Genomic DNA, 12,733 nt, shown 5'->3' with positions numbered 1-12,733 from the left:
TATTTATTTTCAAGTTTTATATATTTAAATTCTTTAGTTCACTTATTTATTTATTTTTTCTCTTTTCTCAACAATTTAATTATGAAAATGCTAACATAATCTTAAATAAATTGACTTTTAAGTCCAACCCAAGTATTCATTTAAGCAAACAAACTATAGGAAATTAATAATCAATCAAAGTGATTTGTAAATGGAAAATCATTTGTTTAGCTGTAAATAGAATGACTTAAAAGTTATGTTTATTGATTTCAACTCGTAGGTCTGCACAAGAAATGATATAATTGGTGAACATTGAACTTTAATTTATATTTTTATTTCCTTTTTGTAACTCGTACTTTTAATATTTTATTTTCGTTTTTTTTTCAAGTTTATCGATTCTCCCCTCAGCGTCATCGTATTCTCGAGATCCAAGTCACATGTTCGAATGTCAACTCAAACTTGTGATGTTTGTTGATAAATTTTCCTAAATTGTATTGGTTTGATCATGTCTAGTATTATGTATGATCATTTCCAATCTCCAATAAATTGATGGTTTGTTTGGTAATGTCCAACCTAATGTTTGGTAATGGTCATAGTTCTGTAATTAATTATAAAATTAGCAATTGTCATTGTCTTCTTCCATCTTAACGCACGCACTATTCATTATCTTTTCCCAGTAGCTTTCATGGCCTTTAAGTCTCAAGGATGAGTTGAATTAAAAAATATCGTAAACTAGATTATACTCTCTCCGTATTTATTTAAGAGATACACTTGGTCGGGCACGGGTGTTAAGAAGAAGAATTGAATGAAATAAAGTAATAAAACAAGTGGGGTTGGGTAGATATTTTAATAAGTAAAACAAGTTGGGATCATGTCATTTTAGGGGGTGGGGGTGGGGTTTGGTTATGAAATTATTTCTTTAATAGGGTGGTGGGACATATGATATATTAGATAGATTATTTAATTAGATGGTGTGGTTGATAAGTTACTAAAAATGGCAAGCGTATCTCTTAAATAAATACGGCCGGAAAAGGCAAGTGTATCCCTTAAATAAATATAGAGGGACTAACGTGAAGTCATAAGATGTATAAAAAATTGGGTTAACAAAAATAAATTTGGAAGCAAAAATTAAGTATCATTGGTTGTTGTAGGGAATCAAACCCTAGTTCTCAAACTCCTCCACTCTCATAATACCACTATTCCAGCAATATTTTTTGTGAATTATGTACAATAATATATGCTTATCCTTGTTTTCTCTCTCCTATTTCCTCTATCCTCTTCGCGACCCAATTGAACACCGTTGGGCTGTCAGCGACGTCTCCCCCCTCCTCTCTTCCCCTTCCCCAACCTCTCCTCTTCTGCCGTCTCTCCTCCCCTTCCCTCTCTCCTCATTCGGCGCTCTCCGACCACCAAAACCGTCTTTATTCATATTTGAACACCACCACCCCTATTCCTTTCTCGATTTATCCTTTCCTAGTTGATTGGGGTGGCTATATTTTTATAGGAAGATGGGCAGAGATTTTGTGACTACCGGAATGATGTTGTAAGTCGTCGGCGTAGATTTTCCGGTAGTTGGAGGTTCTCGGTGGTGGTGGTTCAGGGCCAGGGTGGTTGGGTTGGGCTGACGGATAAGTTTATCTTTTTGATAAAATTAACAGTAATTAACTTAATTAGTGTTTTAAATTTTTAGGAAATATTTTTGCCCAGAAGTGTTAGAATTTACGAAATGTTTTTCAAATATTACAAATTATTCAACAAAATAAGAAAAGAAATTTTAAAAAAGAGAGATTAAAAAAAAAACTATGGTGGTCCTAAATAGGAGGATCACCTTAGAATTATCACACCTATCACAAACCCCGCGACCATCCAAGCATGGTACCACATCTTCTTCCTTAAAGAAACCACAAACCACCTAAAGCTGCAACCGACACAACACAACATTGATCTTAAAACCATTCCCAACCACCTGAAATCCCACCAACTACCAACTACCACCGACCCCCACCCAATCGCAAGTAGAAAACCAACAACCCACTGGAAAAACTCCACCCACCTTGAAAACCCACACAACCCACAATCCGAAAAAAGTTAGGGAAAAATCAAGCTTCAAAATTAAATTTACCTTTTTGATTGGTCACTAGTTGTTGGACCGCGCGCTAGCGCGCACGGTCCCCCAAGATATATAAATATATTCCATATAAACGTTACGTAAAACACGGGCATAAAATTCCAGGGTTAATGCAATGAAAAATGTTAAACGTCACACATAAGATGAAATTGCATGTAATGGGCAACATGAAATCTAAATACATTACATTTTAAGTACCAAATCACTCACACGATCTCAGATGAACTACTTGAAAGAAGCAAGAACCTGACGGAGTATTATTATTACGTAGACAAGAATTATAAGTACACAACAATCGTAATTTTTCTTTTGGATAGTAACCTTCAAACCACCACCCATAAACTACTTTTAACAAAATTCTAGACAAACAAAAGAAGGTGTCACAGTCAAGGGAAAATGCACCAACTATCGGCAGTTTAACAAAGAACTTAAGTAGAAAATCTAAGAATTTACATGAATGTGACCCAATCACCCAAGTTATAGCTTACCCTTTCCTTCACAACACTGTTCAATTGTCATCCAATACAATTCTGATGGAAAAAGCTTTGTGTTCTTGTCATTCCGGATTTATTTTTAGGACCAATAATTTCCCATTCATACCCACATATGACAACTTTCCTGCATCCATGCCAAAAACTTGTCCTCCAAGCTCGAGTAATTCATCATGCCAAAAATTCCTGAGCATCTTTACGCCTGTATGGAAATTTAGAATTTACTTTTTAAATAGCGTTTCCAGCTAATTGAAATCATAAGCATCACTAAGAAATTTAAAAATGGTTCTTTAAATAGTGTTGCCGGCTAATTGAAACCATAATCACCACTAAGAAAATTCTCAACAGGAGACAGCAAGTGAACAAAAAAAGACTCATTGCCAAACCCAAAAAGGGAAGAAATGATCTCGTATAACTAAACTATTAGAGCTTACATTCCTTGAATCTAATCAACAAGCTAAGATGAAAACACAAAAGGGATGGTTTCGTTTTTCCATAACTGACTTCGAAAACAAAAGCTGCTAAATAGGCTCTAGAAAATATGCATGCAGCTATGGAAATTGATTAGCTACATAGAGGTGGACTTAACATTATTTGGCGGGATAAGTAGAAGGAGACATATATAAACCATATTCAACTCTGAATACCTTTTAATCTACAAAAAAAAAAGGGTCAAAAGGGGCGGTTCAAATGGCTCCATGCCTTACGATGTTCAAACTCGTTATTTTAAGATACATGGTAATCCAATATACGTAAAGACGCTTCAATTTAGGCCAAAGGAGTGGAAATAACAGTCTTTGGATGATAGTTTAAAAACTCCTGCCACCAGCAAAGGAGTATGATGGATGTACAACCATAAACAGTTTCAGAGTACCTTTAATAAAAACTACCAAGTAGACGATGAAACGAAATATTATACTTTTAGTCCACAAGCCTATGATATATATTATACACATTCAGGATTTTGCGTATGACTTTATGAACTACAACTAATGTACTTCTCTCATAATCTGAGGAAAGAAGAGAGAATCAGTTTTGTATGATTCACAAGCCAATAATTCCTTCAATCACTGAGGTATTTCACCACTCTTTGAATCGTTATTTAACTATATTGCAAAACAAACACAAGAACTAACAAGAGAATTCAGTTATCTGCTATCTATGATTTCTTAGCATCCTACCATCCAATTCCCATTTATCTGTTAGGTAACACATAAAATGACACAAATATTTAATTATTTCGAAGAAAAAACAATAGTTAAGAAAGGACAATTTCACAATTTTGTCAAGTTCAAAAATGGAATGGTTGGAATAAGGTGGTAAACTCCTTCAGTCCGAAGTCTCCTAACAGAATGTTATGAATGGGTCTCTAAATGAAAGACAATAGATAAGGGTGGTTACATAAAAGAGAAAAAGAAAGTAATGGTTGGTTTTTAGGCCAAAAATAGAAAAGGTGACACACAAACAAAAAAATCCATTAATTCTTCTCAAATTGCAATCATGTTTAGCTGCCAGCAAACTGATCCCATTTTCGATGATATTTCAGATAGATGAAGCATTTGTCCTAGCATAGAAGACATTTAGAGTCCAAACCGATTATGATGCTGGTGTAGGAATTGTGATTCTATCAGCAGCCTCGGCTTGAAACTAAATTACTATCTTAATCTCGACTACTTTCACCGAAGTAGCCACTATTGAAATTTAAAACTGATATTAAATTAAATTCTGGAGCCTATACTCCGTATTGAAATTTCAATAGATTATATAACATATAAACAATTTATACCAAAAGTTCAACAACTTATGTTGGAGTGTCAAAAACTGATACCCCATACTAAATTCGAAAGACTCAGCACGCACAGTCCCCCAAGGTATAAAAGATGATCTTGTAAAAAATCTCTGTAAAAGACGGACACTTGTGATGTTTTGGTTAATGCTAGAAAGATGATAAATGAGAAATGTCATGATAAATCGTATTTGCATATAATAGACAAGCTTCTAAAACATTTCTTTTCTATTGAAATGCTTGCAACTTCTTTTGCACAAGTATCATCTCTATCAAGCAAACCTACAATATCAGACTTGTTTTCTAGCTTATGTACCTGGATTCCAACCACAAAAACCTGAACATACTGAAACTCAGGGAGCAAGTAGACTCGCACTATTCTACCATCACGAACCTGCTCCACAATAGCTTGAAATCATCTTCCTTTGTTTTTAGATGCAAAAGTATACAACGAAATTATTGGATGGATCCATAGCAGTAGGAGGCAAATTTCTGATGGAAGCCTCTGAAGCTCCTGGTACCTGAAGAGGGGAAGTACAATGTTTAATCAAGTTTAACCTCATTTCATATCAACCATGCACTACCACTATAATCCATCAGAAAAAAATTAAAAAGACCAGATGCAAAAAAAAAAAAAAAAAAAGAGTTGGCATCAAAAACATTAAGTTAATACCCCTTCATTGTGGACTTAATTAAAACAAAGATTTGAGCTACATAATACTAATTGCTCAACCAATAGTTTGAAGTGCCCTAAAGGAAGTGAAGGCAACCACTGATAGTTGGTACACTTGCCGACCAAAAGGTTTACGGGAATTTCCTAGGTACACGAGCTTCTAAACTCTTCCATATTCCTCTAGAAAAACCACATCCAAAAGACTTAAAGTTAACTGAATATTACAATAATAAGGTTTTAGGAAGCAAAACAGATTTATACATAGCCTCTTAAAATATGCTTGCAAGTGCTTTTGTGTACATATGTATCTTGTAATTCAACAAGTCGGGCAAAAGGGAGGTAGAGTCGAACGAACGAGGATAATCTGACGTTTACGTTTGAGGTCAGAAACTTGAAGAGAAGGAAGCCCTACAGAGGCGAACGAGGTTAATCTGAGCAGGACACATAAATGCACATTGCATTCCCGATAGGCTAAACAGTGTAGTTTAAGGTCGAACGGTTAGCACCTCATAACCTAAGGGTTCTTAAGAACGAGCAACAAATATACATCCATTGAACTCCATAGACAACAATCGCATGAACATCTTGGTGAATCTTTGGTAACATCTCTTTAAATCTCCCAACTAAGGAGCTGACCTTGTGGAAGCCAACTCTGAAGGTAGAGAGCATTGCAAAATGTAAACACAAACAGTAATAAACACTACACGGGATGATGCTAGAGTATAACAACAATATACCAAATCAATAATGCGAGTGCAAGATAGCATTTTTTAAAATAGGCAACACTGCATACATTAATAAGCAACAAAGAAATCAACCAGATCATAGCACACAAGGAAGGAAAACGAGAAAGTGTTGATAACCACTAACGAAAACAGAAATTAAATCAAAATTCTAATACACTTTCTACCTATGCGTGAATTGGCCTTGGTAACAGGTGGTCAGACACTCAACCCACAAACTGCAGACGCCTAAATCTGACAACAAACAGATCAAGCATGTGGCGTAGGAAAACAAGAACACATGAACATTAAAGCGGGGTTTTTAACAAAATATTAAGACATATTCTTAATAGAGTAAAGGAGTACCTTGATACAACAAAATAACCTTGGCGACCACAAAGCGAGGGCACCGTGAAGAAAAGAAACAATAATCATGCAACACATCATTAGAGGTTAATGAAATACCCAAAGACCCCATAACGGAGAGAAAGAAGAGGAATGGGTAACAGCAGGTGCGTGCACACCACAAGGTAAGTAGGTAAACAAAAGGGGTAAAAAAAGGCAGAGTACCCAAAACATGCACAAGCACAATGAACTAACTCGGAGGGTAACAAGATTCAGGTTAGGGCAGGACGACCATCAAAGAGGCTAATATCCTATACAAACTAAAATGTACAACTGAAACAGAAGACCTAAGACCACTAAACGGAGGCGTAGAGGAGCAGTGGGTAACACGACAACCTGATATAAAGTTCTGAATAATGGGAAGCGAACACGATGCCGATGTATGGTTCTACAAGATGAGTGATGGTAACACATAAACCTAAGGAACCCACATTCATTTTAGTAAATTACACATACAAAGATGGCAAACATACAAATATGGTGAAAACCCGCTTTTCAACCTGGAAATTAATGGCTCAAATTATTTCAGATGGCCATTAGTAGGGTTAGGGAATCTCACATCATGTTCTAAACAAACAGCCAGGATGACGCTATGCATTAGATTAAGGATATTATAGGTTAAAGATAAGAAACCCTTAAGCCTAAATAGAACAAGATTCCATACAAGGGAAAACTTGGCCTGATAAAGGTGGGCAGGATTAAGCAAACAATCCAGGTGAAATATAAGAAAAATTGATTTTCATACCCCATGAAAACGTAACAGCAGTATAAAAGCTTCATGCTACAGAGAACTGTTTGCAAGGGAACGTAAAGCAATAAGAAAAGGGCATTAGCTGAAATAAACCGTAACAAGCAGCATGTAATATGAAGATCCATAGTAAGTATAGGGAAACTAAACAACGGGACTTATGTGCATGAGTTCGGTAGAGCGTATGACCAATACATTATTTGAAATCATGTCCATGGAATTCATATTATTAGGTACATTAGCATCATATGGAGATCCAAATCATTAGGTATGTTATCTGCAAAAAAAATAAAAGAGTGACTAAGGAAAAACCTAAGCAAAAGGGACTACCTTTCTTGCTTGAAGGAACAAAAGATTAACAACTAAACACCGAATGAAGCAAGAGAGTACTATAAATAATATTTGGAACAGTATATTGCTCATACCGCCTGCACCCCTGTACTTCCCTCCATCCTGGACCACAGGAAAAACGCTTTGAAAAAAACAAGCCTATTCAAATGTTTCGTACAATGAACGGCAGGAAATTAAGGAAATATCGGGAAATAAGGACAATATCAGAGCAACTGGAATTTAATATATAAAAACCCCTGATTAAGAACAGCCTAGTCTTAGGTTATGATACATATGACAAAACATAAATCATGCGGAAAAACCTTAATGCCAGGAAACATATTATTTACACATAATCATTTAGCATCATTCATATTCATACACTTTGTAGCGTGCCCTCCCTAGCTGCGCCCGAACCGAACAAGAACAAGTCTTTACGACTCCAAGTGTCGTCCCTCCGTAGATAGTCCACAGCACGTCCGGATCCGCCTTAAGCTTGACCAACTAGAATCGCCATTAAGGTACTATAAATTTCGACTAATAGGGCAAGTGTTTGTGGCTGATTTTTGCTTGAAAATCTTACCTTTGAATACTTTAATCTTACATCAAATAAATTTGTGACCCTAGGCACATATTTATAGAGTTATGGAAAAGGACTTAGAATCCTATTAGAATACCAATTTAGTTTAATTAGAATCCTGTTAGGACTCTTATTAAATAAATCTATCTACTAGGATTAGGATTTAATCGTAGAACAAATTCTAATAGCTTTAGGATTTGTATTGCACACAACCGTACACGAGCACGAGCACGAGCACCACCCGCGCAAGCCTTACGGCCCACGCGAGTCTGCACTCGCTCGCAGCCCAAAGTCGCAGCCCACATGATTGCTCCGCGCGCGGCAAGGCCTTGTTGGGCCTGGCGGGGCTTGGCTATGTGTGATGCGTGTGGCTTTGCTGGGCAATGGCCCGGCTTCATGCTGGGCCTTCGTCTGGCAGGCCTCGTCCGATGCTAATTCGTATGATACGCTTCCAATTAAATTCTCGATTTTGGAATTCATTTCCGATACGAAAAATATTTAATATTTTCGATTCCGGAATTAATTTCCGTTTCGAACAAATATTTAATATTTCCCTTTCCGGAATTATTTTCTGATTTTGATAATATTTCCGTTTCTGACAATATTTCCGTTTCTGGCAATATTTCCGATTCCGGCAATATTTCCATTTCCGATAATATTTTCCGATACGTACCATGTTTCCGTTTCCGGCAATATCTACGACTTGGATAATATTTATATTTCCGATACGATCTATATTTCTGTTTTCGGCAATATCAACGTTTCCGGAGTATTCACTTGCTTGCCTTTGACGATCTCAGCTCCCACTGAAACCAAGATCTGTCGATTCCGAATATCCATAGATGGAGTATTTAATGCATTTAAATACTTGATCCGTTTACGTACTATTTGTGTGACCCTACGGGTTTAGTCAAGAGTAAGCTGTGGATTAATATCATTAATTCCACTTGAACTGAAGCGGCCTCTAGCTAGGCATTCAGCTCACTTGATCTCACTGAATTTATTAACTTGTCAATTAATACTGAACCGCATTTATTAGACTTATCATTTAATGCATACTTGGACCAAGGGCATTATTTCCTTCACCTAAGACATTGGAATTATTTAAAACAAGGACAATAATCGCCCTAATTAAGGGGAAATGCAAAAAACGTTTGCATTAATCTCATTAACACCTGATTTAGACGAACCACAATTAATTTGAGGGGAAAATTCAAAAACGTTTAAATTAATATAATAAACACCTGGATATATAAGGCTAAACACAAACTTTTTTAAGTAATCTTTGTAAATAATTGTGCAAGAAGGCTAATAACCAAAGGATATAATCTAATTAACACCTGATTAAGTCAAACCACAAGTAATCTGAAGTGTTCAAACAAAAGAGCACACAAACCCAAAAATCAGAAAATTTAAAAACGTTTAAATTAATATAATAATCACCTGAATAAGGCTAAACACAAATAATTTGAAGTAATCTTTGTAAATAATTGTGCAAGAAGATCAATAACCAAACGATCTAATCTAATTAACAGCCAATTAAGCCAAACCACAACTAATATGAAGTGTTGAACAAAAAGAGCACACAAACCAATACCTCATCCGTATCCACTAAATCAAGTTGAATAAAAACTCATATCGATCAATAACAAAAATAAACCAAAACTAACAAAACTCAGGAATCAAAACAAAGAAAACTCGAAAATGAAAGTCTGCAAAGAAAACCCAGCTATTCAGAGAAACCCTAACACATAAATCGTCGAAGAAAATATCCGAACCCAGAAACCAGAAATTGAAAAGCATACCAAACGAATCGAATAAGCCGACTAACCGCAATGGAGCCGACTAACCGCAATGGAGCCGCCTGAATCCTAATTCCTTTAATGAGGATGATCAATGATCGAAGAAGAGAAAGGTCATGGCAGATCTGAAGAGGAGAGCTAGAGCTAAAGAATCCAGAGATAGGGAGATTAAAAGAGAACGTTGTCAAAAAAGAGGATGTAGATAGTCACGTGGCATTCTTATAAGGCAAGGGCTGAACGTCAAACAAAGCAAAATTAAGGGTATTATAGTTATTGAACTGTTACAGAAATAGAATGGATGTTCATGCCTTTATAAGGGTTAGGATTTATTCTTCTATTTTTTTTTTCTTCTTTTTATATACTCCCTCCGTATTTATTTAAGAGATACACTTGGCCTGGCACGGGTATTAAGAAAAAGAATTGAATGAAATAAAGTAATAAAACAAGTGGGGTTGGGTAAATATTTTAATAGGTAAAACAAGTGGGGACCATGTCATTTTAGGGGTTGGGGGGGTGTAGTTATGAAATTATTTGTTTAATAGAGTGGTGGGACATAGGATATATTATATAGATTATTTAATTAGATGGTGGAGTTGATAAGTTACTAAAAATGGCAAGTGTATCTCTTAAATAAATACGGCCGGAAAAGGCAAGTGTATCCCTTAAATAAATACGGAGGGAGTAATTTGTTTTCCCCCTATTTTGTATTAAAAAAATGAAGCTTTTGGTTTGATGAATTGGGAAAAGAATAAGACATTCAGAAAATGGGTTTTGTAAAATGGGAAGCTTTTGATTTAAGTAAACTGGGCAAATAATCAGAAATTTAGGAAATGCGATTATTAAAAAGGAAGTTTTTTTTGTTCATCAACAAAACCGTCAGAATGTTGATAAAAGTGGAATGGGGTGATGAGAGATGATGAGAACGTTATCAAAATCGTGATTCTACTTTGAATAGGAAGGGACTCTAATAATCGAATCGTAAAATTGAATTGTAGAATCTTACGATTCTACGAACAAGTATAATCAAGATTTTATTCTCAAAATGCATTTGAAATTCTTATATAGGTGAAAAACTTAATAACTGAAACATATAGTTGTCTAATAGTTAAATAATAAATAATTAACAATATTTTTCTAATAATAACTTTCTCAGCATGATTCAAAATTTCGAGGTTTTCTCTTGTCGAGAAAAAAGTGTAGAATTTTGTAAAACCTGAAATTGAATCATATGACATAATTGGATCGTAGAATCGTAAGATTCATGAGGATGAGAGTGATTATTTGTTGCAGATTTTAGGACAAAGATGGAATCATCTTGGGATGAATGATGATGGTGATCATGAGGATGTAAATGATTATGGATGTACACTGCCAATCCAAATGATGGTTTAGTAAAAAGAGAAGCCGCCAATTGAGATAGCGGTTTACCAATTTAAACCGCTGTTTTAGTTGGCGATTTCGTGTTGGATGATAAACATAATTAGACCGGGTTGCTTGCTTACGTGGATGGTAGAATGAGAATTAACATAACATGGGGCGTATTTATGGAACATTAACATATTCTATTATTATTGCCGGAAATATCTCTTAGATTCGAAAAAATTGGTCAATGTTCAGGTTGTAATAAGGTTAGGTTATTACGGAACAAATATTTAGGAAGAGATAATAATACCTTTTTTTGTAAGAAACAAGATCTTACTAGACTATTATCACAAGTAAATCAACCTAGCTAGATAGGACAAACTCTTGGAAATGGAGGGAAGGATAAGGGAAACCATAAACCTATGAACCACCACTAATAGGGATTGAACTCATGACCTTAGGTCATAAGGTAAAACCCCTACCGTAGTTGATAATACATAAACTACACTTTGAAACTCATGATGTTATCTATAATTTGATTTTGAATGGATATGATGCTACATAGTAGTTGGTGTATGTGCTCGGAGCAAGGAAACATGCTAAACTTTCTCAAAAACTTGGTCCAAGTGATTTTTTGATGCTTGTTTCACGGACAAGTCGGTGAAACAGAAGATCAAGTTATTTTTTGGCTGTTGTATTAAATAAAAATTGAACCAAATATTCATTAATCTAATCCATTTTACTAATAGAAAAAGGTTAATTGATTATCTATGATGTAGAGAGAGAAGGTACATGGTGTAAACCGTATTCGATCTCAATTCTTAGGTAACAATTTCTCAAAACATTATCAACTAAACTAGTTGACATCCACATAGGTTAATTGGATATCTTATTAAGTTGTAGTATTGTGAATATATCAGGCTTTAATATTGAATCAAAATTTTAATATAATAACTTTGGTTGAACTTGTTATAAAATTATCTTTGTTGGATAAATAATTGGCCGAGTCGAATGACAAGCTAAAGTCGTATCACCTTATCAAAAATAAACCTAAATTCACTAAACAAATAGCAAGGGAAGTCAAGATCAAATTCAGGAAAACAATTTTCTTTCCACTACTAATCGACAGGTCTAGACTATCGGTGACAAGAAAATTGGTTGATTTGGTAATTAAAACTACGACGATAATAAAATAACGAGAATAACAATATTAAGATAATCTAGGGCAGCGGTTCACCATGAATGCAAACTAGGATTGGATGATGGAAAATATTAATCAATTAAAAACCATAACTATGAAAAATATGCATCTTTCGAATCTAGCTTATGTGTTCCTTAGGAAATACAACTAGCAGACTCTCATAATTTACTAGCAATAATCCTATATAATAGTCACATATCTTAAACATCAGATTTATACCACTCGACGCATAATCTAAGATCAATCAAATTGAATCAAAATAGTCGGGGCGAACAGAATTGACGCACAATTAAAGCAGACTATAGAAATCACGATTTTCAATCAACGATAAAACCAATCCAATCCCAATCATACATTCATGGATCCCCTAAACCCTAGAAAATAAACTACTCACCTATAATAATAATTAAAGAATTTAAATTAATGGAAAACATGAAAAACGTAATTAATCAATGATGAAATAAAAGTTGAGTCTTGAATTGAAATCACGAATGTAATCAACAAAAGTTTAGAGCGAAAACTAGGT

General features: G+C 35.0%; 1 long non-coding RNA gene across 2 annotated transcripts; it reads right to left on the bottom strand.

Moving 5' to 3' along the window:
• Positions 1–2,323: 2,323 nt before the first annotated feature.
• Positions 2,324–9,887, bottom strand: LOC110801309 (uncharacterized). 2 transcript variants are annotated; one of them, XR_002536868.2, is made up of 3 exons: positions 9,648–9,887; positions 4,701–4,905; positions 2,324–2,800 (listed from the first exon to the last, which is right to left on the bottom strand). It is a non-coding gene; the product is annotated as an uncharacterized lncRNA (long non-coding RNA). The 2 variants fall into 2 exon arrangements; XR_002536869.2 differs by having other exon boundaries at positions 9,674–9,884.
• Between the last annotated feature and the right edge of the window lie 2,846 nt (positions 9,888–12,733).

The sequence above is a fragment of the Spinacia oleracea genome, chromosome 4 (genome assembly GCF_020520425.1).
Source record: "Spinacia oleracea cultivar Varoflay chromosome 4, BTI_SOV_V1, whole genome shotgun sequence".
NCBI lineage: Eukaryota > Viridiplantae > Streptophyta > Magnoliopsida > Caryophyllales > Amaranthaceae > Spinacia > Spinacia oleracea.
The sequence above is the reverse complement of the archived record's forward strand: the minus strand, read 5'-3'. Positions and strand labels throughout refer to the sequence as shown.